Here is a 23,660-nt window from a genome sequence, read left to right as displayed (position 1 = left end):
GCAGCTTACTCTTCTCCAGGCCTTGCTGCCAGCTTTTACATGTTTATTATATTTGTGTTCTTGTCATCTGCTTGGTAGATGGCAGCTTCCAGGTGCTCCTAAGGGGCCAGGAAAGAGAGTGAGAAGGCACCGAGTTTGCCAGGTCATCCCCCTCAGGGCCCCACCCTCATCAACTCCCTCAGCTGGGTCTCCTGCAACTATTGGTGGGCCATCTCGGCCACTGCTTCGCCCTGAGCTTCCTGCTGCCGCAGCTGGGCAGTGCCTCCTTCCCAGAGGCCAGCTGCTGATAGGCGGCCACGTACTGCTGCTGGTGACCCAGGTAATGGTCTTGCTGCTGCTGCAGACTCTGAGCCTCTTGGCTCTTCAGCTCCACCTGCAGAATAGGCATCAGGGTAGGTAGTCACTGGCTTCCAGATTCTGGGCCCATAAACAGGGTGGCAAGGGCACTGCGGGGCTCTGTCGCCTGCTCAGGCCCCTGGCCCTGGCCCCTTCCTCCAGGCCTAAGTGACTGCCTCCCTTGCCTAGAGGCCCATGCCTCCCTCCCCAGCCTCAAATCTCACACCCTTCTTCCCACCATTTAAACTGTAGGCCGCAGACTGGTGGAAAAGCAGAGGGAGCCAACCACCATCTGCTAAGTTGTGGTGAGGTCGTTCTGTATGATCTCCAGGGTTTGCACGCACCTCTGCCTGCTCCCCCCAAGAGCTCGGCCTTCTGCCCCAGTTTCCCCAGCCTCTCCTCCAGCTCCTGCAGCCTCACCTCCTGTTCCTGCATCTTCTCCTCCTGCTGCCGCAGCCTCACTTCCTGCTCCCACGTCTTCTCCTCCTGTTCCCACATCTTCTCTTCCTGCTCCCGCATCATCTCCTACTTCTCCCACATCTTCTCCTCCTGCCTCCACATCTCCTCCTGTTGCTGGTTCAGGAGGTTCCACAACTCGTTCTCTTCCACCTGGGCTTGGAGCTTTGCTGACACACTCTGTAGCTCCTTACCCAGGTGGTCAGCCTCCACCTGCAGCTGCTGCTGGAATAGTGAAAGTGTTGGTTCAAACCTCAGAAGGAAACAGACTCATGAGCTAGCCATATAAATGTAATCTATAAAATAATGGTTTTCATCTATGATCCTTTAAAAAATATTTTTTTAAGCCCAAACTCTGCGATTCTGATTCCTCAGGCAGGGCCCCAATTTGTATATTTTTAGCACACTCCAGAGGATTCTATGGCAGGACCAGAACAAGGACCCAAATTTTCCAGCTCTTGGCTGGAGCCTCCCCACACCCTACATGATCCCTAGACCATGGCCCCAGCCGGATGGGGCTCCCACAACCCCCGGGGCTGCAGCTGCTCGCCTGTGGCAGCAGGAGCTGGGCCCTCTCCAGCTTCCTTTTAAGGTCCTTTATGTTGAGCTGGATCTCAGACTTTTCAGATTCTACAAGTCGAAGTTTTTCTTGTAGTTCGGCATTTTTCTCCTTCAACTCCTCATCAGTTATGCTGTGGCCAGAGGCAGTAGAGAAAGGAATGAACGAAGAATAGAAAGGAACGCTTTGGTGATCAACCCTCTACTTTCACCCCACAACCACAGAACGGTGGCATTGGAAGGGACCCCAGGAATTAAAAGTCACAGGTGGCAGGCCAGAGAGAAGACATGAGTTGCCTGAGGCTTCCCCATTTGTCAGTGGCACAGCCGGCACTAGAGCTTCCCTGTGCACACATGAAAACCTGTAGAAGCCTCTCCCCATGCTCACCTGTACCCCCCACCTCCCAGCACACCACCCATGCTAAGGGCCCCCAGACCTCCCATTCCACCTTCCCCCATCCTACGTGTTCCTGTACAGTTCCAGACTCAGAGCGTCCCTCTCCTTTGTTAATTTCTCGATGTACTGCAAATAGAGAAAGGTTAAGTCAAGATAGAGCAGGCAGAGGAGTAGCTGGACGACCAGGAACAACAGCTACACTGATACTCCACAGTAACACTCCCTCACTCTCAATCACACCTGACATGTTCTCAAGGCATTTCCAAGCCCATGGTCTCATTTGTTTTTTTGTTTTCTTTTTCTTTCTTTCTTTCTTTCTTTCTTTCTTTCTTTCTTTCTTTCTTTCTTTCTTTCTTTCTTTTTTCTTTCTTTCTTTCTCTTTTTTCTTTCTTTCTTCCTTTCTTTCCTTTATTTCCTTTCTCCCTTGCTTCCCTTGCTTCCCTTTCTTTCTTGCTTTCTTGCTTTCCTTGCTTTCTTGCTTTCTTGCTTTTTCTTTCTTGCAGAGTTTTGCTCTTGTTGCCCTGGCTGGAGTGCAATGGTGCAATCTCGGCTCACCACAACCTCCACCTCCTGGATTCAAGCAATTCTCCTGCCTCAGAGTCCTGAGTAGCTGGGATTATAGGCATGTGCCACCACACCCAGCTAATTTTGTATTTTTTAGTAGAGATGGGGTTTCTCCATGTTGATCAGTCTAGTCTTGAACTGACTGATCCTGACTTATCCTTAGCCTAAAAAGAAAAATTTAAAATTACTCATAAAAAAATGAATGATTTCCAGCAGAAAATGGGCAATGGAGAAACCAGCACTTCCCACAAGAATAAAAATGGCCAATGAGCATATGAAAAAGATTCAAAAGCACTAGAAATCAAAGAAATGTAATGAAAACAATGAGATTTTCTGCTTAAAGACCAGCAAAGATGACAAATGGAAGGGGGAACCTGGAGCTCTGTCCCTGTTGGTGGGAGCATAAACTGAACCAATTTTCCTACAGGATAATTTGAACATTTCTTTTAAAAATCCTAAAACAGTTTTACATTATTTTCCTCTAGAAATTCTACTTCGATGAATTCAGTGCAAAAATCCTTACTGGAGTCCATTAAAATGTATATAGAAGGAAATTCACCTCTGGGGTGGCAATGATTCACTTAACATAATCCAGCTATTAAAAATGATGATGCCAGGATATACTTCTGCCCTAGAAACATGTTTAAAATATAATAAGTGACAAAAGCCCATTTACTATGATTGTACTTTTTTTTTTTTGACAGTCACAAATCAGCTTTATTTAACTTTTCCAAAATATTTCTCAGGCCATTCTCTTTCAGACATTCAAAAAGAAAAAGTTTCTAACTTTAAAATAATTAAATGACAAACGGTAAAAGCTGCTAGTTATCTCCCAGTGGCTGTTCCCATGGTGGTAGGGCCTCAGATGTGTGGCCATTTGCAATGGACCCAGCATTTCTAGCTTGCAGCCAGGCACAGCCAATAGCAGGAGAGAGCGAGGTGTGTTCCTCCCCTCTCTTGTCTTCCAATCCTTTCCCTGTTCTGCTCATCTGGAATGTGATACTGGTAGAGGCCAGTTATTCGTGGCAAGCAACACGTTTACAGGGATTTTCCTGGGAATTTCAGATTCAATGTCTGTATTAGTTAAGATTAGGTTTTGCGGCAATAACAGAAAACCCTCCAAAATGATAAATTAAAGAACATGGAAGTTTATTTTTGTCTCATAGGGATGTCTCAGAAGTGGTTCATGGCTGGCATGACGCTCCATGTTGTCAGGAACTCAGACTCCATTCATCTTGATGTTCTTTCCCGAAGGCTTCAACCTCACAGTCTCAACATGGCAGATTCTACTTTTAAATATGTTTATATGCATAAAAAGTGTAAAAACCAACAAACCAGAATGTTTTGAGTGGCAAAATTAAAGATGTTTCTTTATATTTTGTCATCCAAATTATTACAAAAAGAATGTGATTTCCTTTATAATCAGGGAGAAGTGTTATTTTCATTTATTTATGTTTACATTTCTTTTCTTTTTCTTCTTTTTTCTCCTGTATGTATCCCATGTAGGCTAGAGAGCTTCAATCCCTGCCTCTTGAGGGAAATCAGCCCATTTTCGGGAAGTGCACTACACAAAGCTGCCCCATCTTCCCTTTATTTTTTATTTTTATTTTATTTATTTATTTATTTATTTATTTATTTATTTTTTTTTTTGAGACGGAGTCTGGCTCTGTCGCCCAGGCTGGAGTGCAGTGGCGCAATCTCAGCTCACTGCAAGCTCCGCCTCCCGGATTCACGCCATTCTCCTGCCTCAGCCTCCCGAGTAGCTGGGACTACAGGCGCCCGCCACCACGCCCGGCTAATTTTTTGTATTTTTAGTAGAGACGGGGTTTCACCATGTTAGCCAGGATGGTCTCGATCTCCTGACCTCGTGATCCGCCCGCCTCGGCCTCCCAAAGTGCTGGGATTACAGGCGTGAGCCACCGCGCCCGGCCTATTTATTTTTTTATTTATTTATTTATTTATTTATTTATTTTGAGATAGAGTCTCAGAGTGCAGTGGCGCATCTCAGCTCACTGCAACCTCTATCTCCCGAGTTCAAGCAATTCCCCTGCCTCAGCCTCCCAAGTAGCTAGGACTACAGGCATGCACTACCATGCCCAGCTAATTTTTGTATTTTTAGTAGAGAGGGGGGTTTACCATCTTGGACAGCCTTGTCTCAAACTCTTGACCTCAAGAGATCTGTCCGCCTTGGCCTCCCAAAGTGCTGGGATTACAGGCATGAGCCACTGTGCCTGGCCTGTCATATTATTTCTAAAAATTTCAGTGACATTTCAATTAAGTGAAATTTAATTCTTACTGACCTGATCTCTTTTCCTCTGTTTAATGATACCTTCCAGTTGAAAGGTGTTTCCTCTGTAATCACAGGTGCTAAAGGAAATACAACATGTATTCATTAGGTGGATGTCCACTAAACCACTGATTCTCCCATTGTAGTCCTTAGACCCTCAGCATCAGCAACACGTGGGAACTTGTTAGACATGCAAATTCCTGGGCCAGCCCCACACCTCCTGAATCAGAAAGTGGGGAAGAGGGACAGCTGTCTCTCCTTTAATAAGCCTTGAAATGCTCCCTGAAGTTTGAAAACTACAGAACTAGAATACATATGGCAGTAAGTGCTCATACTTTATCCCGGGTACCTTCCCCTCTTTTCCATTCTCTTTTCCGTTGAAATAAAATGAGAGCTCCTTTTGACTTAATGGGTATAAGAAAGAAGGCAATGAGATGAGCAGGGTTTCAAGTTAGAGTTCAAAATTTAATCAGTGGATGGTGACAGGGTGCAAGCCTTCTAAACAGATTGCTGCAAGGAAGCTGATTATAATCTATACAGTAGGTATCATTAGTGTATTGATGTTAAATTTTTGGGGTGGGATTAATGGTATTGTGATTATATAGGAGAACGTCCTGGTTCCTAGAAGATATCTGCGAAAGTACTTAACACTGAAATGCTGATACTGGTAATTTACTTTGAAATGATTCAGGGGGAAAAAGGGCACATATACAATCTTCCATATGCAGGGGAGAGAAAACAAATATGATAAAATGTTAATTGGTGAATCCAGTTGAATAGCATATTGATGTTCACTGTATTACTTTATCAACTTTTCTGTGTTTGCAAGTTTTTAAAATAAAAAGTTGAGGGAAAAGAAACATCACCCCAAATCTTCCTACAAAATGGAACCATAGAAAAACTTTGCAGAAGAGGGCACTGTACCCATCCGGACCGCATGGTCAAAGTGCAGGGTCTCCTCCAGCAGGCTATTCTCTGGTCTCTTCTGTGCTGTCACTTCCCCCAGACACAACCAAGGCTTTTTTCTAACAACTCTTTTTCTAAAGGTGTAATTTTTTTCATTCATCTAAGAAAGAGACAAAAGAATTAGTATACATTTAGAAAATAAAATTACACTTATACTTGTGTAAAAGCAAAAAATACTTTGAAAAGTGGGGAAGCAAGAAATGTACTGTTCTACAATTCTGTCCTTACTATCTTTTTATTCTGCCAATGACTTCCTATTCCTGCTGCCTATGGTGGGGTGAGCTGCAAATGATTTCTTTTCCTCATTGATTTGAAATGCCATGTTTATAATATACTAAACTCCCCCAGAAGCATTTGGGTTTATTTCTGGGCTCTATTCTATTCAAGTGATCTATCTGTTCACAAGCCACTATCAATTTTGATTATTAGAGCACCCTAAAGTTAAGTTAAATAATTCTTTTTTTTCTTTTTGAGACAAAGTCTCTCACTCTGTTGCCCAGGCTGTAGTGCAGTGGTGTGATTTCGGCTCACTGAAAGCTCCACCTCCTGGGTTCACACCATTCTCCTGCCTCAGCCTCCCGAGTAGCTGGGACTACAGGCACCCGCCACCTCGCCTGGCTAATTTTTTCTATTTTCAGAAGAGACGGGGTTTCACCGTGTTAGCCAGGATGGTCTCGATCTCCTGACCTCGTGATGTGTCCGCCTCGGCCTCCCAAAGTGCTGGGATTACAGGCATGAGCCGCCGCACCTGGCCAAGTAATTCTTTGATTAGGATATTAGTATTTGTTGGAGCCTGACCCTTTTGACTCTAAACTCAAATTCTTATTATCTCTAACTTCTAAAAGTTATGAACAATTATGACTTCAATGTATAAAATGTCAGCTTTTTCAGCTACCTTACAGAATTCTCTTATTTTCCTAATATCGATTCCATTTATCCATTCGGTTTTCTCTCCAAACACTAATGTTTTCGTTTTAGTATCCCTAATCTTTTTTTTTTTTTTTTTTTTTTTGAGACAGAGTCTTGCTCTGGAGTACAGTTACATGATCTCAGCTCATTGCAACTTCCGACTCCCAGGCTCAAGCAGTCCTTTTACCTCAGTCTCCCAAGTAGCTGGGACCACAGGTGCATGTAACCACACCCAGCTAATTTTGTATTTTTTGCAGAGATGAGGTCTCACTATGTTGCCCAGGCTGGTCTCAAACTCCTGAGCTCAAGTGCTGGGAGCTCCTGAGCTCCCAAAGTGCTGGGATTGCAGGTGAGAACCACTGCTCCTGGCAGTTTTCCTAATCCCTTCTCTTTATCTTTTGTAGTTGCACTGGCTTATGTGGTTATTAACTGTTAGTGTTAATTAACAGGGATAACTGCAATACTGGACATTTTGTCTTATTCCTGATCTTAAAGGGATGTTTCTACAGTTTCACCCATCATGCATGATGGCAGCTTTTGGCTAGATGTATTTATAATCCACTAGGAGTAAAAAAAATTAGAAATAAATATTGAATTTCATCAAATGTCTTTCTAACATATATGGAGGGAACCGTGTATTTTCTTCTTAACGTCTTGCAACCAGGAATCATACCAGATCTTCTAGTAGTGATTCAAGGGAATGAGCATCATGTGATTGTGCGGCATAATTTTCCCACTGTGCTATGTTTGCATCACTAGTCATGAATGAGAGAGTGTGTGTGTTTTAATGCTACCTTTGTCAGGTACCTTTGTCAGGTTTGGGTTTTCATGTTCGAACAGTTTCAAAAGAAAAAAGCTTGAAAGTTCTACTTTATTCTTTATATGTGGAAATTTCAATAAATTATTTGTGATTTATTGAAAATTTTACTTGAAGGTCTGATATAATTTCAAAGCAAAACCAAACCTTTTTTTCTTTCTTGTTGGGGGAGGGTGGGTGGAGCGGGACAGGAGGACATTAACTCATTGATATTTTATGTTTTGTTTTTTCCCTTTAGAATTTATCTTCTGGGGACAATCTGACAATGATGAATTTAATTTAGATTCACAGATTTTAAAAATAATTCTTTTGATATTCTTGGTATCATTTATTTGCCTATTCTGCAGCTCTGTTGCCCAGGCTGGAGTGCCATAGTCCAATCATAGCTCACTGCAGCCTTGAACTCCTGGACTCAAGCGATCATCCCTGATCAGCCTCTTGAGTAGCAGAGACTATAGGCTCACGCTACCACACCCAGCTAATTTTTTATATTTTTAGTGGAGATGGGATTTCAACATGTTGCCCAGGCTGGTCTCGAACTCCTGGGCTCAAGCAATCCTCCCTCCTGAGCCTCCCAAAGTGCTGGGATTACAAGTGTGAGCTACTGTACCTGGCACTATTCTCATTTTTATAATAAAATTTTAAGATTGGATAAATAATATAGCCCAATTATTGGAGCCAGACTACATCTACTAAAATTAAATGAAATTTCACTTGTCTGAAATCATGACATACTTTGGAAGATATCTTTGTCATAGTATTAATTAAAATTACGGCTATTTGGCACTCACCAAAATCTGTGGAGCACCTTAAAGACATAGGTGGCATCCTCCAGAGCAGTCAAAACAGTTACAAGAAGAGGCTGTCGGGACAGCTTTGTCGGGAGAGACATGCTATGCATATAAAGACATAAGGGAGAGAGAAAAGAAACAATCATTTTGCACACAGGCCCCAAATTCAAAGCTATAGGCTGGGTAATGCAGGCACTGATTTTTGCAAATCAGATGCTTTCCATATGGCATCTCCATATAGTGTGCTTTTGCTTTAGAGAGTGACAGCAAGATTTTTGGTTTTGTTTGTTTGTTTGAAGACAGGATCTTGCTCCACCGCCCAGGCTGGAGAGCAGTGATGTGATCATAGCTCACTGCAGCATCGACCTCCTGGGCTCAAGTGATCCTCCTGCCTTAGCCACCTGAGTAGCTGGACTACAGGCATACACCACTATGCCCCCACTAATTTTTGTGTTTTTTGAAGAGACAAGATCTCACTATGTCACCCAGGCTGATCTTGAGCTCCTGAGCTCAAGCGATCCTCCTGCATCAGACAACCAAAGTTTTAGGATTACAGGCATAAGCCACTGCACCTGGCCAAGATATTTGTTTGCAAAGGATGGTTAATAGTTACAATGAGAAAAATAGGAAGGCTGGGGCACAGTGGCTTATGCCTGTAACCTCAGCACTTTGGGAGGCTGAGGCAGGAGGATCACCTGAGGTCAGGAGTTCGAGACCAGCCTGGCCAACACAGTGAAACCCTGTGTCTTCTAAAAATACAAAAATTAGCCAGGCATGGTGTGATGCACCTCTAATCTCAGCTACTCAGGAGGCTGAGGCAGAATCACTTGAACCCGGGAGGTGGAGGCTGCAGTGAGCTGAGATCACGCCATTGCACTCCAGCCTGGGTGACAGAGCAAGACTCTATCTCAAGAAAAAAAAAAGAAAAATAGGGAAGATTTGTTAGTAGTCTGTGAGTTCCACAATCATGTCAAGCATATTAAAAATTCCTTAAATTCCTAATTACCTTTTCCTGTCTTTTTTAAAAGAGGATTTAACTTCAGCAGAATTTTTCGTTACATTTGAAACACCTGCATCTTCAATTGCCTCATCAACTGGCAAAGCGAAGGTCACTCTTTTCAAGCTTTCTTTACATTGTTTACTGTCTTCACTTTCTTCCAGGTCATCATCTTCATCCCTACACTACAAAATTCTTATAAAAAGAAATATACTGCTTTCCATTAGAAAAACAAAAGGAAACATATTTTCCCTTAATAAAGTTCTTCTTTTATATGCCTAATGCAACCAAATACTCAGAAGTTCCAAAATCATTCAGGTATTAAGGAACAGAAGGTATCATTTAAGTGAAATGCTATGTAAGAAACAGAACAAAAAGTGTCCAATATATAGAAAATAAATTGTTCAATCTCACAGAAATAACAGGATTTTTGGGGCACAAAACCAAATCGAAGTTCCTGGCAAGAAAGGTTTGATTGCCACTGCCAGTAATATTTTTCTTCATTAAATGATCTCTAATGTCCCTTTAAATCCACAGACTTTCCTCTGGCTATCTTGAGAATATCTGATAGGAGAGAATCTAACTTCTTAAAACAAACATATGTGAAAACCACAAGTACCAATACGATTGGACAATTCCAGCTCACAACGTAAAGGATGGTTCAAATACTCACATTTCAGAAATGCTTAGTTCTTCTGCTGCTTCTTCAGCAATTTCATCAGCTTGTTTGAACCCAGATCATCATCATCATCACTTGCTATGTCTTCATCACTTTCAACTGGATCAAAAAAAGTCTTTGTCCTTCACATTTCTGGAACTTTTACCTGACTAAAATAAAAAGATTTTTAAAACTATTAATTAGGAAGAGAAAAATACATCGTTAGCACACACATATATATTTGTGTGTATACTGTATGTCTACGTTACTTTCTAACTTAATAACACTACAAGCCAAAAATAGTTATTAGGTGAAATCAGCAACTAAAAACACTACCATAAAACTATTATAAGAACAGCCGGAACATAAACTGAATGGAAGTACAGATTCATTTATAACTGATAGGATAGAGCACAATATTTCTTAGATCCAAATCTTCTAACTACAATTACATCTGTCCTAGAAAAACAGAACAAAAGCTAATTTGAGGAGGAGGAAAGTGCTCTCTCCTCTCTCAAAATTTTACCTTAAGTTTTTTACTTCTAAACAGTGCCCCTTCATCTACATCAGAATCAATATCTTAAAAAAAATCAGTATCTTCCACGTCATCATCATTACCATCTTTTCATTCCTCTTCTTTTTCTGTTTTCTAAATAGGCCTCCATTTCAGAGAGTTGGAAGAATTTCTCGTCTACTATGGACTTTTCTCTTGGTTTCCCGTGTCCTTTGTTTCGCACCTTGCTCTGCTGTTCCAATTTGTTGATATGAAAGTCAAGGTCGGAATCCTCATCACTGGGAACTGGGCTTTTCGTCAGATCGAATTTGCTTGAGTTTGCTCTCTCACTCACTTCAGGATTGTCACCACCCATATGTGACACTTCCTCCTCCTCCTCTAAATCTTCTAGGTCCTCCTGGCCATCAGCCTCTGTCTCTGAACCATCCTCTTCATGCTCCTGTTCTTCACTCTCTGGGATACTGATATCTTCATCTTTGTTTCACTAACTGCATTCTGGAAGCTTTGTAAAATTGGGTCATTTTGCAATTCCAGTTGTTGCAAAGTCTGCTTATCATCAAAACTTTCTATCACAAGTTTTTGTAAAGGGCTTCCATGGATCCTACCATTCTCTAATATTTTATTAAGGTCATAAAGCACTTTTGTTAAAGAAGTGAACTTTGATGCCAATCCATCTTGAATCCTAATGGGAGGAATTAAATGAGATTTAGAGTTATACTTGATAATTTCACAGCCCTCTTAATTAAAAGAAAAATAAAAGCCACAACTCTTCTGTAAAATCAAATTTGAATGAAGTGTAAGTATAGATTCTGGCCCCAACAACATACAAGCTGATGAGCCACACTGATATATAAAACCTGTCAACCAAGTATTTGTGAATCAGCTGTACAGATTTTAGGCAGGAAAAGCATTACAAATCTATTTGCTTGGAGATATATAGTGAATTAGCCTTAAATTATCAACTCTGCTACATTATATACCACTCCATTCTTTCACTCATGTTAGTCAGGATGGTCTGGATCTCCTGACCTCATGATCCACCCACCTCGGCCTCCCAAAAAAGTGCTGGGATTACAGGCGTGAGCCACCGTGCCCGGCTGAATTTTTCTTTTTTATAAAATAGGCTTTATTTATTTCTTTGTTTATTTATTTATTTTGAGATAGAGTCTCGCTCTATCACCCAGGCTGGAGTGCAGTGGCGTGATCTGAGCTCACTGCAACCTCTGTGTCCCCGGTTCAAATGATTTTCCTGCCTCAGCCTCCCAAGTAGCTGGGACTACAGGTGAGTGCCACCACGCCTGGATAATTTTTTGTATTTTTAGTAGAGATGGGGTTTCACCGTGTTAACCAGGATGGTCTCGATCTCCCAACCTCACGATCTGCTCACCTCGGCCTCCCAAAGTGCTGAGATTACAGGCATGAGCCATCGCAGCCGGCTGGCTTTATTTTCTTTTTAAAGCAGTTTTAGGTTCACAGCAAAATTGAGCAGAAAGTACACGCAGTTCCCATATACACCCTACCCACACACAGTCCCCATATACACCCTACCCACACAAAGTCCCCCTATACACCCTACCCACACACAGTCCCGTCCACTGTCAACCCCCCACACCAGAGTGGTACATTTGTTATAAACTATAAACATACATTGACATATTATTATCACTCAAAATCCATAGTTCACATTACTTTGTGGAGTTTCTATCATGAACAGGTCTTGAATTCTGTTTAATGCTTTTTCTGCTTCTACTGATACAATTGTGTTGTTTTTCTCAGTCTATTAATATTAATATGATAAAGTACAATGATGTATTTTAAAATATTGAATCCTTATATTCAGAAACGGACTCCATTTTGTTGTGATGTATTATCCTTTTTCTACATTACTGGATTTGACTTGCTAATGTTTGGTGGAAGCTTTTGTGTCTAGGTTCATAAGAGATACTGATCTATAGTTTCTTTTCAATGTTGTAATGTCTTTATCTGGTTTTGGGATTAGAGTAATGATGATATCATAAAATGAGTTGGGAGGTTTTTCCTCTGCTTCTCTTTTCTGGAAAAAAAATATGGAGAATAATTTTTTCACTGGTATAATTCACCAGTGTAATCATCTGAGCTTGAGCCTGTTGCGTTTTTGGAAGGTTTTTATTATTAATTTAATTTTTAGAAAATATGTATAGGGCGGCCGGGCGCGGTGGCTCATGCCTGTAATCCCAGCACTTTGGGAGGCCGAGGTGGGTGGATCACAAGGTCAGGAGATCAAGACAATCCTGGCTAACACGGTGAAACCCCGTCTCTACTAAAAATATAAAAAATTAGCCGGGCGCGGTGGCAGGCGCCTGTAGTCCCAGCTACTTGGGAGGCTGAGGCAGGAGAATGGCGTGAACCCCAGGAGGTGAAGCTTGCAGTGAGCCGAGGTAGCACCACTGCACTCTGGCCTGGGCGAAAGAGCAAGACTCCATCTCAGAAAAAAAAAAAAAAGAAAATATGTATAGGGCTAGTCTGTTTCTCCTTGCGTGAATTTATTAGTTTGTGTCTTTTAAGGAATTGGTCCACTTTATTTAAGGTATCAAATTTACAAGGATAAAGTTGCTTGTAGAATCTTGGGAATCTTTTAAAAGTGCACGGTATCAATAATCAGTAGTAATGATTCTTCTTTCATTGCTGATATTGGTAATTTGTATTCTCTCTTTCTCTTATCTTGTATGCTCATGCCTGGGAAGAGGTTTATCAATTTTATTTATGTTTGTGAAAGCCTAGCTTTTGGTTTTGTTGAATTTTTCTATTGTTTTCCTGTTTAAAATTTTATTGATGTATATTCTAATTTGCATGGATTTCTTTTCTGTGTTCTCTTCAGGTTTAAATTGCTGTTCTTTCTCAAGCTCCTAAGGTGCAAGCGTAATTTATTTATATTATTAATTCTTACTTCGTAATATCTGCATACAGAAACTGAGTGCTATAAATTATTTTCTAAGCACTGCTTTAGCTGCAACCCATAAGTTTTGATGAGTTGTATTTTCCTTTTCATTTATTCTGAAACACTTTTTGAGATTTCTTCTTTGGCTCATGGGCTTTTAGAAGCTACCATCTTAGTGCTGATATTATCCATTTGTTCTTGCACATTGTCTACTTTTTTCATGAGAGCCCTTAACATATTTATCACAGTTATTTTTACATTCCGTCTCTGGTACTCCAACATCTGTGTCGTATCTGAGTTTGATTCTGATGATTGCTTTCTCTTCAGACTGTGTTTTTTCCTGCCTTTGACGTGTCTTGTGTAATTTTTTTGTTAAAAGACAGATATTGCATTAGGTAATAACAACTGAGGTACATAGGCCTTTATGTGAGAATGTACGTTAATTTGGTTAAGAGTTAAGCTATGTTTAATGTTTGTTGCAGCCATAAGTATCAGAAGTTCCAAATTCCTTTAGTGTCTTTGTTTTGGCTCTTCGCCTGGCTTCACAGCTTGTCTCTGCACTGCTCCTCATAGTGAGTCTGTGTCTTTCAGTTCATTCCACTGAAAACAGCTGTAGTCACTGCTTTTAAACTCAAGCTTTGTAACAGTGATGATAGGATATAGAAGAGAGTAAGCATTCTCCAACCTTCTAATGAAGTGTGGGTCATTTCCTAAGCCAGTAGCTCATGGCTGTGGCTATCCCAGCTGCGTCTGCCTTTCCTCCAGTAGCATGTTCACCTTCTAGCTCCTTTCCCTGGCTGCCGAGCTCCCAGTATATCTCCATGAAGCACTCTCTCCGTTGATGATTATTTCTCCCACTACGTGATGAAAGAAGGCTAAAGAGAGCTGAAGTGAGGGGGGCATTCCTTTCCCCAAGCTTGGATACAGTATCAGAATGGAGCTCTGGTAAAGTCCTTCCCCTGGAGAAGGCTCTGGTTACATTTCACAATGGTCACTCTTTCCTTCTTCTGCAAAGGCATGAAGGGATCTTTTGGGGATTCTTACCATAAAAATATGGCGAGGTTACTGGAGGGAGCCTCCTAAGAAACTCCTCCTCCAGCAGTTTGTTAAAATTGTCATTTCATTGTTTGGACCAATAGCTCTAGAGGCTCCTGCTGTCTGAAGCACATCTCTAGGCTTTATCAGTTGCAGTGTCTGTTTGTACCTCTCTTTTTAGATTTTGGGGTGGTTATCTGTCCTGTGAAGTGCAATTGTCATGCTATCTACACAGAATTAGGTCAAACCTCACAGGTCAAGGGCACAGGGCCTTAAAAGGGCCTCCCTCATTTCAGACATCAGCTACAAGCAGGGGAGGGGGCTTCCAGGACACACACACTTCTGACCAACTGGCTACAAAGCTGGAGATTCCCACTACCCACTCAAATTGGATACACAACTTTGCTAGAATAACACATTACTCAGGAAAAAGCTGTAGTTATAATTACAGTTTTATAATAAAGGATGTAAATCAGGACCAGCCAAAGAAAGAAACCGTTAGGGTAAGGTTTAGGAGGACCTGAGACACACGACTTCCGCTTCCTCAAGACAAGTCACCCTCCTGGCGCATCGATGTGTATCACTACCCAGGAAAGCACACCTGAGCTTCCGTGGCCAAAGTTTTTATCAGGGTTTCATTATGGACACATGACGGATTGAATCTTTGGCCACATTATTGAGCTCAGCCTCTAGCCTCTCTCTCCTCCCAGAAGGCTGTGCTGATAGCACATGCTTCAAAGCCCAACCCTTGAATCACACAGTTGTTCTTTGTGGTGTGATGGGCCCCATCCTGTGTCATCTCCACAGCATAAGCTCAGATATTGTCAGGCCCATCATCAGTAACAAAATATAATCGTATCATAGGAAACTTCAAGGGTTTAGAGGGCTCCTCTCAGGACCCAGAGAAAAAGATCAGCCAAATTAATCACTATGCAACAAGCCACCCCTTGTTCTTTGACTGCGATTCTTGTTATATGACTAATATCTGGGAGAGCCAGAAAACTTTTAACTGAATTTCACAATACATTTGGCTCTCGATGTCAATATTATAATCTTACCAACAGTGCCAGTATTACATCACAGCATGGCAGATGTCACCTGACTGTACTTTGTCTGCCCTGAAACACTGGAGCTCTATCTATGATATTTCTCTTTGAAAGCTCCTAATTGACCTGAGAGAAATGGTACCATTTCCCTGTGGTAAAGCAAGTCCTTCACTAGTGACCTCATCTGGCATTGTTTCCTATAAGAGAGCTGTCCTGGAGCTCAGATCATTTTGGACATAAAAGCTATGTAGCCTAGAATATGACTTAAAGGGTCCAATGGCTATGCCCCCAAACACATTGTATCCTTATATATGGACTTTGCCTCTGGAGTCACTGCACCCACAAAACTGTAACAAATAGCCCTTTGCTTCAGTTTGAGTCTTTACCTCTCCTCTCTTTTCCTGGCCCTTAGTTTTAAGTCATGAGCATAGACTATGCAGACCTTTATGGAAGCTCTCTTAAGTCATAGGCTGGAAGGGGCCCAGTCTCTCTCTTTACCGCTCTGTTTGTCTTATGTACAGGGAACATCTTGTCTCTCACAATTGACTTCAAGCCACACAGGTCCTCTCTACAGAAATATCTTCTTATTGCTTGTTTTCAGAGCATCTTTCCAAAGTTCTTCTTATTCTATGTAATTCAAATTATTGTGATTTCTCACATGGACTCTTACAAATGCCTCCTTACTATTCTCCCAACTTCTTTCTACTTCATTATGTAGTACGGAGGCTTCCCAAGAAAAGAAGGTTTATATATTATTAAAGAGGCTTGGCCAGGCGCGGTGGCTCACACCTGTAATCCCAGCACTTTGGGAGGCTGAGGTGGGCGGATCACGAGGTCGGGAGATTGAGACTATCCTGGCTAACACGGCGAAACCCCGTCCCTACTAAAAACACAAAAAATTAGCTGGGCGTGGTGGTGGGCACCTGTAGTCCCAGCTACTTGGGAGGCTGAGGCAGGAGAATGGTGTGAACCTGGGAGGTGGAGCTTGCAGTGAGCCGAAATCGTGCCACTGCACTCCAGCCTGGGCGACAGAGCAAGACTCCATCTAAAAACAAAAAAAACAGGCTTGACTATATTATTCATTGCTATCATTCACTACATGTATTATTCACTACAGGTATCATTTATTATGTGTAGTGTTATTCACCGTGGCAGTTGGAAGAGTGCCTGGTACACAGCAGGCACTTAACAAGTGTTTGTTGAATCAATGAATATATTTCCCAGGCCCATGCCAATTTCTGAGTAAAAGCAGCAGATTCTCTATGTTGTCTAAATCTACCATGAAACAGTCATCTACACACCACAGTAACAAATTGTGTCCCTGATTCTCCTATGAGACTGAGAGTTTCTATCCATAAGCACTCTCCTTTAGCAATGAATGGTCCCCCTAATGTCCCAGGGTCCCTGCAAATCATGATGGGGACGTTCATGAAAGTCAGGCTTTTTGCCCCTTTCCATCACCTCTGTCCTGACTTGCCATTGTAAACAACATGTGATCTTCACTAGTACAGGGTGCAAAAAAGGTCATACTTCTTTTAACAATAAAATTGGGCCATTCTGAAAATGCTGGTCTTTCTGCCTGGAGTCCCTGACCAGTTACAACCGCAAGAAACTCTGGAGTATTTCCTCAAAGTGAGGGATTACCCCTGTCTCTTGCTGCTTGTGGAAGGGAAAACTGACAACCCTTCCTGGTGGGGGAGTGAGTCCTGTTCTCTCCAACTACTTCTGTAACTGCTGGAGTTTTTCTGGAGGCCCATGAGCCTGATGTTTTTCCTGTCTGCTGACTTTACAGAATGGACTGAAGTCCAGAGTGAATGCCCATTTTTCAGTTTTTCTTAGGGACAGGTCAGCCACCATGGTTCTGGACTCTCAAAGTTATAGCTTTTCAGGGACATGGCTCTCTAGAGTCACAGTACACACACACGCACCCCACCTCTACACACCCCACACATGTATACACTAAGCTACTTCCCTAAAATGCCAAGAGGCCAGATCAGAGCAAGTTCTATTAAGAAGCTGTAAATGTTATTGCAGTTTTTGCCATTACTTTAATGACAAAAACCGCAATTACTTTTGCGCCAACCGAATAGCCTCCACCCCAGCTTGGGATGGAGGCTGCTGGAAGGTGGCTCTCCCCGTTTTGCTGCCATCAGTGCCAGGGCCACCACCACAAGTGCTTTGAAGCTGAAATTGCTGCTTACCAATGACAATCTATGCTTTCACTCCCCGGCCATTGTCCACCCTGCAGGAACACACTCCTGTGTTCAAGGGGCCCCCTTACTATGGCACCCCAGGAGAACTGGAAACACCTGCAGTGATGACCGCCCCATGAAACTTCCTAGCTCCGGACATTTATCTCAGTAGTATTTCTTAGGACTGTTTCATGAAATAAAACTGTACCTAGCTGGCAGATAAGCATGAGCCATTGCTATCATCCATTGCCACTTCATGGTTCAGGCTGGCCTAACTTTTCACTGGACACTTTCCAGAGCTGCCTAACAGTTCTTGTCCCCTCTAACTTTTCATGGCCTCTATCCTTACAAAGTTATATTGGGAGCGTTCATTGCTGTCTGTTCTTTTCCTGGAATGGCCTTCTACTCCACAGGCTGCCAGATTCCTTGAAGACCTGTGGACTCCTCAGTTCCCTCTTCTTGGATCCTTGAAATGAAATGAGTCTTGCTCTTACAGGTGAGCTCATGGCATTGTGCTGTGGCCTTTGCAGGAGCACTGGTCACATGTCACTTTTTTGTCTTTACGTCCAGCTTTCTCATAATTCAGTAGCTTTTCCATCTTTACCCCCCTGGTGTCTAACTTCATAAGATATTTCTAAATAAATGAAAATATAAAATGTTATTAAATTCCTAGTTTGTTATCCAAAACTACCTTTCAGTGAAAGTTGTACTGGCTCTGTTTGCTATTACAAGAAATATGACTGTGCTGAAATGAAGTTTCTGAGGGGCAAGGTCTTTGTCACATACTGATCTTGTAAAGTGTTGCCATCTGCTATTTCAAATCCTCATTACTGCAGACTGGAATCATACAGACAAATGAGCTATATCTCTTGTGGGGTAAACTGTCATTCTTTGAGTAAGGCCTTGTCAGCTATGTTGAATAACCATAAGGGATAATACATTTACTGTCTTTCCTTAACCCCAAAGGAGAAGTCATATCAGCACTGTAGGCTGTTATGATAAAAATATTTGCATACATAATAAGGAGAAACTGGAATGATCAATAGTCAAAATAAACATACAAGAGGTATGTTATATGTAAATGTACAAGAGGCATGTTAACTAAAATGTGGCAATGTAAGGAGCAGAGCAGGAAGAACCTTTAAGTCCGAAATTTACAACAAGTCAATTTCTTAGTTTCTGCTGTCCTTCCACACAGCCTCTGGCATCTGTTTTCTCTACAATGGAGGTAACAACAGTAGCTATTTCGGAGCAGGAATAGGCTTAGAGCAGTGCTAGAATATGGTCGTGGCTATATAAAGTTTAGCTATTTGTATATTGTAACAAACCTACAATGTATTTGTTTATTGGTAGTCAATAATAGATTTCTTTTGGGAAATCAGCAGCCTCCTGTGGGGGAACACCTGCAGTTCCCACTAAGTGAATACTGGTGTCTGCTAACCTTTGCCTCTGTTACTCTCAATAATCACTGTCAAGCTGTTCCTTGATTTAGCAATTTTATTTGCTTTCTCTTGGTTTGTTTGTTCGTTTTTTCCTTTCCCTTTTCCTGAGACAGAGTCCCGCTCTGTTGCCCAGTCTGGAGTGCAGCAGCACCATCATAGCTCACTGCCACCTCCACCCGCCCTGGCTCAAGCTATCCTCCTATATCACATCAGCCTTCAGAGTAGCTGGGACTACCTGCGCGGCCCACCAGGCCCGGCTAATCTTTGTGGTTTTTGTTTTGTTTTACCGTTAACAGACCGGGTTTCCGGCCAGGCGAGGTGGCTCACGCCTGCAGTCCCAGCACTTTGGGAGGCCGAGGCGGGCGGATCACCTGAGGTGGCGAGCTCGAGACCAGCCCGACTAACATGTAGAAATCCAGTCTCTACTAAAAAAAAAAAATACAAAATTAGTCGCGCATGGTGGCTTATACCTGTAATCCCAGCTACTCGGGAAGCCGAGGCAGGAGAATCACCTAAACCCTAGAGGTGGAGGTTGTGGTGAGCCGAGATCGCACCATTGCACTCCAGCCTGGGCAACAAGAGTGAAACTCTGTCTCAAAAATAAATAAATAAATAAATAAATAAATAAATAAATAAATAAATAAAAGAGAGACGGGTTTCACCATGTTGCCCAGGCTGGTCTGGAACTCCTAGGCTCAAGCGATCCGCCGCACTCGGCAGTCCAAAGTCCTGGGACTACAAACGTGAGCCACGACGCCAGGCCGATCTATTCCTTTCTGGTTAATAAATTGGGCCGGGCGCGGTGGCTCACGCCTGCAATCCCAGCACCCTGGGAGGCGGGCGGATCACCTGAGGTCGGGAGCTGGAGACCAGCCTGACCAACATGGAGAAACCCCGTCTCTACCAAAAAAAAAAAAAACAAAACTCACACACACACATACACACAATTAGCCAGGCATGGTGGCTCACGCCTGGAGTCCCAGCCACTCGGGAGGCTAGGCAGGAGAACCACCCAAACCCGGAAGGCGGAGGCCTCAGCAAGCCGAGAATGCGCCACTGTATTGCAGCCTGGGCAACAAGAGCGAAACTCCGTCTCAAAAAAAAAAAAAAAGACCTAATTTCACCATGTTGCCCAGGCCAGTCTGGAACTCCTAGGCTCAAGCGATCCAGCGCGCTCCGCCGTCCGAAGTCCTGGGATCACAAGCGTGAGCCACCACTCCAGGCCGATCTATATTCCTTTCTGATTAATAAATTGGGCCGGGCGCGGTGGCTCATGCCTGCAATCTCAGCACCCCGAGAGGCCGAGGCGGGCGGATAACCTGAGGTCGGGAGTTTAAGACCAGCCTGACCAACATGGAGAAACCCCGTCTCCACCAAAAAAAAAAAAAAAAAAAAAAATAGCCCGGAATGGTGGCTCACGCCTGCAATCCCAGCCACTCAGTAGGCTGAGGCAGGAGGATCACTTAAACACGGAGGCGGAGGTTACGGTGAGCCGAGATCACAACATTGCACTCCAGCCTGGGCAACAAGAGTGAAATTCCGTCTCAAAAAAAAAAAGAGACCGGGTTGCACCATGTTGCCCAGGCTGGTCTGGAACTCCTAGGCTCAGGCGATCCGCCGCACTCGGCAGTCCAAAGTCCTGGGACTACAAACGTGAGCCACGACGCCAGGCCGATCTATTCCTTTCTGGTTAATAAATTGGGCCGGGCGCGGTGGCTCACGCCTGCAATCCCAGCACCCTGGGAGGCGGGCGGATCACCTGAGGTCGGGAGCTGGAGACCAGCCTGACCAACATGGAGAAACCCCGTCTCTACCAAAAAAAAAAAAAACAAAACTCACACACACACATACACACAATTAGCCAGGCATGGTGGCTCACGCCTGCAGTCCCAGCCACTCGGGAGGCTAGGCAGGAGAACCACCCAAACCCGGAAGGCGGAGGCCTCGGCAAGCCGAGAATGCGCCACTGTATTGCAGCCTGGGCAACAAGAGCGAAACTCCGTCTCAAAAAAAAAAAAAAAGACCTAATTTCACCATGTTGCCCAGGCCAGTCTGGAACTCCTAGGCTCAAGCGATCCAGCGCGCTCCGCCGTCCGAAGTCCTGGGATCACAAGCGTGAGCCACCACTCCAGGCCGATCTATATTCCTTTCTGATTAATAAATTGGGCCGGGCGCGGTGGCTCATGCCTGCAATCTCAGCACCCCGAGAGGCCGAGGCGGGCGGATAACCTGAGGTCGGGAGTTTAAGACCAGCCTGACCAACATGGAGAAACCCCGTCTCCACCAAAAAAAAAAAAAAAAAAAAATAGCCCGGAATGGTGGCTCACGCCTGCAATCCCAGCCACTCAGTAGGCTGAGGCAGGAGGATCACTTAAACACGGAGGCGGAGGTTACGGTGAGCCGAGATCACAACATTGCACTCCAGCCTGGGCAACAAGAGTGAAATTCCGTCTCAAAAAAAAAAAGAGACCGGGTTGCACCATGTTGCCCAGGCTGGTCTGGAACTCCTAGGCTCAGGCGATCCGCCGCACTCGGCAGTCCAAAGTCCTGGGACTACAAACGTGAGCCACGACGCCAGGCCGATCTATTCCTTTCTGGTTAATAAATTGGGCCGGGCGCGGTGGCTCACGCCTGCAATCCCAGCACCCTGGGAGGCGGGCGGATCACCTGAGGTCGGGAGCTGGAGACCAGCCTGACCAACATGGAGAAACCCCGTCTCTACCAAAAAAAAAAAAAACAAAACTCACACACACACATACACACAATTAGCCAGGCATGGTGGCTCACGCCTGGAGTCCCAGCCACTCGGGAGGCTAGGCAGGAGAACCACCCAAACCCGGAAGGCGGAGGCCTCGGCAAGCCGAGAATGCGCCACTGTATTGCAGCCTGGGCAACAAGAGCGAAACTCCGTCTCAAAAAAAAAAAAAAAGACCTAATTTCACCATGTTGCCCAGGCCAGTCTGGAACTCCTAGGCTCAAGCGATCCAGCGCGCTCCGCCGTCCAAAGTCCTGGGATCACAAGCGTGAGCCACCACTCCAGGCCGATCTATATTCCTTTCTGATTAATAAATTGGGCCGGGCGCGGTGGCTCATGCCTGCAATCTCAGCACCCCGAGAGGCCGAGGCGGGCGGATAACCTGAGGTCGGGAGTTTAAGACCAGCCTGACCAACATGGAGAAACCCCGTCTCCACCAAAAAAAAAAAAAAAAAAAAAAAAATAGCCCGGAATGGTGGCTCACGCCTGCAATCCCAGCCACTCAGTAGGCTGAGGCAGGAGGATCACTTAAACACGGAGGCGGAGGTTACGGTGAGCCGAGATCACAACATTGCACTCCAGCCTGGGCAACAAGAGTAAAATTCCGTCTCAAAAAAAAAAAAAAAAAGAGACCGGGTTTCACCATGTTGCCCAGGCCGGTCTGGAACTCCCAGGCTCAAGGGATCCACCGCGCATTCAGCTGTAGCCATAGCCATATGAGCCTTGATAAGTGGAAGTCCATGAGTGCAGCTCATGCATCACTTCTATTCCTGTTATCATGGCTGCTTTGTTCATCAGCCTATGGGTTAATGACATATGTGAATGGGGAAAGAAACAGACAGTATCCACAGAATGAGTCATCCTATCCATTTTTTTTTTTTAATTCTCTACTACTGAGGTTACCCTTGATGAGCATTTACATGGGATACAGACATTTTCACTTCTTTTGTCCATTCAGAGAGATCTCTCCACATATCTCTTCCCCCAAAACAACTTTATTTTCCACTTTTCAATCATGTTTCTTCCAAGCCCCTGACCATCCGGCCAAAACACTAGCTGGAGCCCATGAATCTGTGTAAAATCACACATCTGGCCAACTCCTTCCAAGCAAAATTCAAAACCAGGTGCACTGCCTGAATTTCTGCCCACAAGGAGGATTTTCCTTCCCCATTATCCATCTGAGATGTCCCAGAGACGAGCTGTAGTGCTGCAGCTGCCCACTCTCAGGTGGTGACTGTATATGGTGCAGAGAGACCTGTAAACCAGGCTCCGGTCTTCTCTTCCTTTATCAACTGATCACAGGGAACTCCTCATGAGACCATAGGTACAGGACGGAAGACAAAAGGCAATGTAGCTAGAATCATAACCAGGGGCATTTGGGCCGCTTCTTCGTGTCATTCAATTGTGCTTTCAGGGCCTGCTCAGGCCCGATGTTGTATATACTACTTCCTTTTGATAATGAGGCACTGTCATGCATGCCCAACTTTATGGCTCGGCAGGTCAGATAACAGGCAGTTCATGATGGCAGCTCAAGTCACGTGATACTTGGTGCCCATGGTCAAGCATTCAGTTTTTACTAAGGTCCAGTAGCAGGCCAAGAGCTGTCTCTCGAAAGGGCAATAGTTATCTGCAGATGACGACAGGCCTTGTTCCAAAATTCTAACAGCATGTGCTGCAATTCATCTATAGGGGCCTTCCAAAGGCTACAGACAGCACCTCTATCTGCCACTGATACTTCAAGCACCACTAGATCTGCTGGGTCACATGGTCCAAGTGGTGGAGCTGCTTGCACAGCAACCTGGGCCTCTTGCAAAACCTTCTCTTGTTTTGGGCCCCTCTGAAAGCTAACAGAGTGTTAGGTCACTCTGTAAATGGGCCAGGGTAATATATTCACATGAAGAATATGTTGCCTCCAAAATCCAAAGAGGACCACAAGGTACTGGGCCTCTTTCTCTGCTGTAGGAGAGGCCAGATGCAACAACTTATCCTTCATCTTAGAAGAAATATCACAACATGCCCCATA

The 23,660-nt window shown here is 43.9% G+C and overlaps 2 pseudogenes; one reads left to right on the top strand and one right to left on the bottom strand.

The window, feature by feature from the left end:
* The window catches only part of LOC134757267 (uncharacterized), a 214,320-nt pseudogene that overhangs the window by 96,777 nt on the left and 93,883 nt on the right, over positions 1-23,660 (top strand).
* LOC134757301 (U3 small nucleolar ribonucleoprotein protein MPP10-like) lies at positions 862-23,114 on the bottom strand (annotated as a pseudogene).

The sequence above is a fragment of the Gorilla gorilla genome, chromosome 16 (assembly GCF_029281585.2).
Source record: "Gorilla gorilla gorilla isolate KB3781 chromosome 16, NHGRI_mGorGor1-v2.1_pri, whole genome shotgun sequence".
NCBI lineage: Eukaryota > Metazoa > Chordata > Mammalia > Primates > Hominidae > Gorilla > Gorilla gorilla.
Note: the sequence above shows the minus strand (reverse complement) of the source record. Positions and strands in the feature narration are given on the sequence as shown.